Below are 6,227 nucleotides of genomic sequence, written 5' to 3' on the forward strand. Positions count from 1 at the left end.
CTACCTGAGGGGCTTGAAGCTTTGAGGGCAGAGGCTAGGGAGTCACGATGCTCCTGCTATTGTTTGGAGGATCAATAGCAGGAGCAGTCTCTGCTGGCGATGACAGTACCCTAGATTCCGGGAATTCCTCTTCATCCTGGTCTTGTCCTTGTACCAGCAGCATTCCCTGGGAGGCCCCAACCAAGACCAAGGCAGGTGGCATGGGGGAGGAAGCACAGGGCCCAAATAAAGGACTGGTGCAGCGAAATCAGGGCTGTGGATGAGGCCCTATGTATTTTGGATTCCCAGAGCTTGTTCTAGTTCTTGTCGTCTATGCTGCAACTTAGAAGTATCGGCGCACGGCCTCTTGAACCCAAGGCTGGAAGTAGAACTCAGCTCGACGTTCTTCCTCTGGGTTACCAACCACATCAGTCATAGTCTTAAGGTCCCGACACTGGGACTGGAGCCAGTCATTGATGAAACCCTGAGGATCTCTGGCAAAACTCAGCATGAACTCCCGCTGGGTCTTCAGCTGATTGATAGTTTCTATTGTCTCATGAATCGTGTTGTCCAGAGTAGCAATCTCCTGCTGGCAGGCAGTAGACAGCAGAAAGGAATTCATCTGAGTTTTCAAGGTGTCATCCACTTCCACATCAATGTCATAACAAGTTGTCTTTTTCTGATCATCAGGGTCAACGCTGATGACATGATTAATGACAATGGGTTCTGGTGGCATAAGCAAGGCATGAAGCCTTTGGGGGATCTCTGTAAACTTCATACGCTGAGACTCAAAGATCTGTTGTAGGTACTTGTCACAAATGACAAACTCTCGCTCGTAAGGATCCTGGAGCTTATGAGTCTTAATATATTGCCACAGTGCTTGGATGATCACTGGACGGGTCTGGGTGTGAATGCCCAGGAGCCGAGCGAGGCGAGGGTCTAATTTAAACTGGGGAGGCTGGTAATCCAGCATCAGCAGGACAGTACAGCGTACACTCACGTCTCCTGGCCGCTTCACCTGGAAGCCATCCGTCTCCTGGGTAGCGGCGGTCCTGTGCCATTCTACCAGATGGTTGTCTGGCCCATGCAGGTCTTTGTCCAGTTCAATCACCAAGGACTTAAAAAAAGAGGAGAATTTCCTCTTTTGTTTGGTAGCATCATATCTGGACAAAGCTGAATCCTCCAGAAGCCGTCCCTCTACCCGAAGCTCCCAGGAAGCCACCGTCCCTTCCCTGTCTCCAGCATCTGATCTGGCCCGATTGAAAGTATTAGAAAGGAAAATTCGCAGCTTACGTTTTTGCTTGATGGGACGTTTCAAGGCCTCCTGGATATCTAGCCGTTTCCTCATGATAGTCTGGTCCAGCTTCCTTTCAAAAGCCAAGAGATCCATATAGGCCTGAGATTCTGGTACCAGTTCACGAATCCTCTGAGGTATAATTTTGTCGGCCATCTTCTTTTTCTTTGCATTGCAGTTTCGATTTTGGACTGCCTGTTGCTGAATCTCCTGGATCTGCTGAGGTGCAGGTCTCTTGCGGGACTGATCCATCACTGACTGGGCCAGGCCAGGTCGAAATGAAGGGTTCCTCCCATAGCCAGGGGGTCCCATGAAAGGTCCTTGAGGTGTTATGCCTGGCAGCATACCTGGTCTCAGATAGGCCGCTCTGGGCATCGGGAAGCGGTACAGCCCTTGACCCGGCGCCAGGCCCATTCGCATCAGGGGGCCCGGAGTCCCGCCTGGGCCCAAGGCGGCCGCCGCGCCACTGCTCAGAGCCACAGACTGGAAGCCTGCCCAGTCCGCCATCTTCCCCGGAGCCGCCATCTTTCCCGGAGCCTCTGCTGCAGCTTCTTAAAGAATCGGAACCGGAACCGGAACTGGAACTCACCCCGCCCCTTGCGTGCTTCCTGAGCACCCACCGGTTCTTCCGGCCGGCACGGGAGGCCTATCCTTATATTTTTACAATAATGGTCTTATGTAGTACTTGTCCTTATGAGTATCTTAAAAAAAAATTTTTTTTCTTTTATATTGCAGCCCTCGGGCCAAAGGTTAGTTGATTTGGGAATGAACATACTTTTAAATCATACAGCGATGATCTGTCTCTTTTCTCTACTGAAGTAACTTGGAATTGCTGTGATGATGAACAACTGCGCCATGTTGTTGTTGTTATGTGCCATCGAGTCGTTTCCGACTCATAGCGACTCTATGCACAACAGCTCTAAACCCTGCTCTATCCTGCGCCAACCGCACCGACTCTGACACACCCATCCCAATTACCCCAGTCACCGAATCAATCCATCTCATAGAGGGTCTTCCGCTCCTACGCTGTCCCTCCACCCTCCCAAGCATGATGTCCCTCTCCAAGGACCCATCCCTCCTGGCAACATGTCCAAAGTATGTCATAGTTGTGTCAAACACTATAATTGGCTGCCCATCATGGGCAGTGTTTGGTGGAGTTCCAGAATGATCCAAGTTTGGAAGCAGGAGTGGCATCCACTTCTTAAACCACATGCCTCTGGAAACTGGATGAGCTTGGAGAAATGATGATAATTATAGATATATTTAAGAGTTGGTTGGGCCCGAGGCCTTGTGTTATTTTTTTGGAGGAAAGTTCTTCTAAGTTGTACAGCACTCTTGTGTGCATTTTCTGTACTGAGGTAATCTGGGTTTGCTGCGAAGCTGAAACCTGTGTTACTGGTGAGTCAAATGTCATAACGTCTGCCCATGACACACAGCATTTGGTGGAGCTCTCAGTTTAAGACGGGTTTGGAAGCAAAAATGGCATTCACTTCGTAAACCTCATGCCTCTGGAAACTCTATGAACCTGGAGAAACGACTATAGGTATAGAAAGGCTTTAGGCCTTTTGTTCATAGGGTCACCATTAATCACGTTCAATTTAACAGCAATCAACAACAGCAACTGGCTTATTTATAAAGTTAATATACATTGTTTTCACACCAGATCTTTCTCATTTCTTTCACCACCCATCCCTCCACCCATCAAATTGTGCAACCTTATGATTAACGTTCCCTCCCCAGACCTCTGCTCTCACCTTTCCCCATTTTGGCTCCTCATACTTGTTCTACAATGGTCTAATATAATATTTGTCTTTATGCGACTGAGTTAGTTCACTTAGCATAACACTCTCCAGAACCTCCCAAGTTAGGTAATAATTTACAAAATTATTGCTCCTGCATTCTGAATAGTATTCCATCATATAAATGTACTATAATTTCCCAATCCATTCGATTGTGGTTGGACATCTAGGCTGTTTCCATATTATTACAATGTTGAATAACACCACTGTGAACATTGGTGTACAAATCTCCATTAGTGCTTCAGTTCTCATTCACTTGAGGTACATTCCAAGCAGTGGAATTGCTGGGTTATGTGGAATATCTATGTTCAGCTTTTTTGGGAAGCACCAAACTACCTTCCAAAGTGGTTGTACCATTTAACAATCCCACCAACAATGTATAAGAGTTCCTATCTTGTTACATTCTTTACAACATTTATTACTTGACATCCTGTTAAACGTTGCCACTGCTACTGGTGTGAGATGGTATCTCATTGTGGTTGTCGTGTGCATCTCTCTTATTACCAGTGATTTTAAGCATTTCTCCATGTATCGGTTGACCATTGAATATCTTCCTCTGTAGTAATTATTTCCATGTCTTTTTTCCATTTTGTAATTGTATGTCTAGACTTTTTCCTGTGAAGGCCCTGGAGGATTTTGTAAACTTTTTATGTGAGACCCTTGTCAGAAATGGTACTGCAAAATGTTTTTGCCCAATCAGTAGGTTTTCTTCTCACTCTGTTGGAAAAAGTTTTTGATGCACACAGGGGTTTAATTTTTAGAAGGTCCTGTTCATAAATTTTATCCTCTCCAAATTGTGCATTTCTGGCTGTATTTGGCAGTCACTTTATACTGTAGACTACCTTCTAAGCTTGATCTCAGTTTTTCTCTTATGAACTTTATGGTTTTGAGCTTTCCTCCCAGGTTTCTGTACCACCTGGAGTTGATTTTTGTGTAAGGTGTGAGATGTAAATTCTGTTTCAGCTTTCTGCAAGTAGCAAGCAGTCCAGTTTTGCCAGCTCCATTTATTGAAGATATTGTCATTTCCCCATTTAACAGGTTTTTTTTTTGTCAAATATCAGTTGACTATCAATAGCTAAGTCTATTTCTGGGTTCTCAATTCGGTTCCATTTGTGCCTGTAATGACTATCTTTTTTTTTAAATATACTGATTTATTTACAAAGTTAGAATACATTGTTTTTCACTTGAGATCTTCCCCATTTCTTTAATTATCTTTTAAAATTAATCTCTATATAATCTCTTACTAGGTGTTTTTTATTATTGAATTTTATTAGTTTTAATGAACATTTACAGAGATTTTGGGTTTTCATTCCTTCATTGTTGCACTGTTTTCTCTACCTCCTCCCCAGTTCGTTCTTCCCCCCCCCCCCCGAATGTCTGTTTTAATTGTCCAATTGCCACAGTGCTTGTCAAAGCCAGTTCTTATTAATCTCCTTTGTCAGTGTGTCCTTTGCCATTCCCTATCACTCCGCTCTGAGAGAGACTTCACGCTGATTCATAAGGAAAAGGGGATGGCGTAGTCTCTTAGCTACTTCCTGCTGAAAAGGGACGCTGTGGGTTTCAGGGTGAAGATCTTCTCTCACTACTCTAAAGGGCCCCTTTGGCAGTAGGAAACACATAGACTATTATGGAGATTGATTTTGGAATTTAGATGCACTGTTATTAATTGTGCTTAGCTGTACATGTTCATATCCTTGAAGATGTATCATGGAAGTGTTGCAACCTAGAAGACACAAATTTAACTAACAAGTTAAATCTTACTAGTTTTTTTAGTTAAAGAAATGCTTGTTGTTGCCATTGTTATGTACCACTGAGTTGACTCAGAATCATAGAAACATTATGAACCATATCTCTGAACCTTGGTCTATCCTGAGTCAACTTCACCATCTCTGACATACTTGATCCCATTTTTACAGTCACTGTGGCAATCCACTTTTTACGGGGTCTTCCTTTCCTAGGCAGGCCCTCTACCCTTTCAAGCATGTCTCTTCTGGCAGCATGCCCAAGGTATGTGAGGCGAAGCTTTGAAATCCTTGCTTCCAAGGAGCAACTTGATTTCATCCTCTCTAGGACAGACCTTTTTGTTCTTCTACAGTCCCTGTGTTCAATGCTCTTCCCCAGCACCACAACTTAAAGGCACCGACACTTCTTCTGTCATCCTCAGTCATTGTCCAGTGCCTGGATCAGGCAAATCATAATTTGCTAAAAACCTTAGTCTGTTAAAGAACTACTTACTTTTGCTTAATCAATCAAATGGATCTTTAACAATAGTCACAACTTCAAAACTAGATGCAAACTTATTTTCACAAACTCAAAGTTACGATGTTTCTCCTCTGTAAGAAGACAAAATATTGTATTTTTTTAATTACAAGATGAATGAAGATCAAGTTCAGAATCCTGATCTACCATATAAGGTCAGTTGTAACATGCACTAGCAGTAATTTAATGAGTAATTTTTTAGATTAAGCGACAAAGTACTCAGGAGTTGCACTACCAACCTAAAGCCATACAGTTTGAATCCACCAACTGCTCTGTGTAAAAATTATGGGCAATTTTCCTTCCGTATGTTTCCTGTCTCTGTGAACCTGCTAGAAAGTCAGCTATGTGTAGAATCCTACTTAATGGTATACAACAACAGCAAATAGTAATTCAGCAGTAATATTAGTACAATGTTAATAATGTATTATTGTAATCATATGACTTAGAATGTGCTTGATGACACAAAACAACAATGCAAGAGTAATTATACACTAAAATGATGTGTTAGTATTGTAATAGGACTTAAAAGGACACATGCACATATATATATATATATATATATAGTGTTTGACTAATAAATTGGAAATTCTAACTTAATGCTTTCATTATATTGTTTTTATGATCTTTAAAATGTTATAATGCTATAACATTGTATTTATACTATAGCATTGAAACTGCCAAAATGTAGAAGGGTACAGCCTCACAGACAAAATTGAAATCTTTAAAACACTATTTAGTGACAAATGATATGATAAAAAACACAATAATATTAATATTGTAAGATAGTATAATAGTGCATGTTAAATTAAGCAATGAAAAAGACTTCAATAAAAGTAGCTAACTGAATGCCATACAGTAAAAGAAAACAAACACTGTTTAGTCTGAGATGGTTTAAA

At 42.1% G+C, this 6,227-nt stretch overlaps 1 pseudogene; it reads right to left on the reverse strand.

Moving 5' to 3' along the window:
* Positions 1-267: 267 nt before the first annotated feature.
* Positions 268-1,780, reverse strand: LOC102853155 (annotated as a pseudogene).
* Between the last annotated feature and the right edge of the window lie 4,447 nt (positions 1,781-6,227).

The sequence above is a fragment of the Elephantulus edwardii genome, unplaced genomic scaffold, assembly GCF_000299155.1.
Source record: "Elephantulus edwardii isolate Elephantulus edwardi_28Jun2011 unplaced genomic scaffold, EleEdw1.0 scaffold00042, whole genome shotgun sequence".
In the NCBI taxonomy this organism is placed as follows: Eukaryota; Metazoa; Chordata; class Mammalia; order Macroscelidea; family Macroscelididae; genus Elephantulus; species Elephantulus edwardii.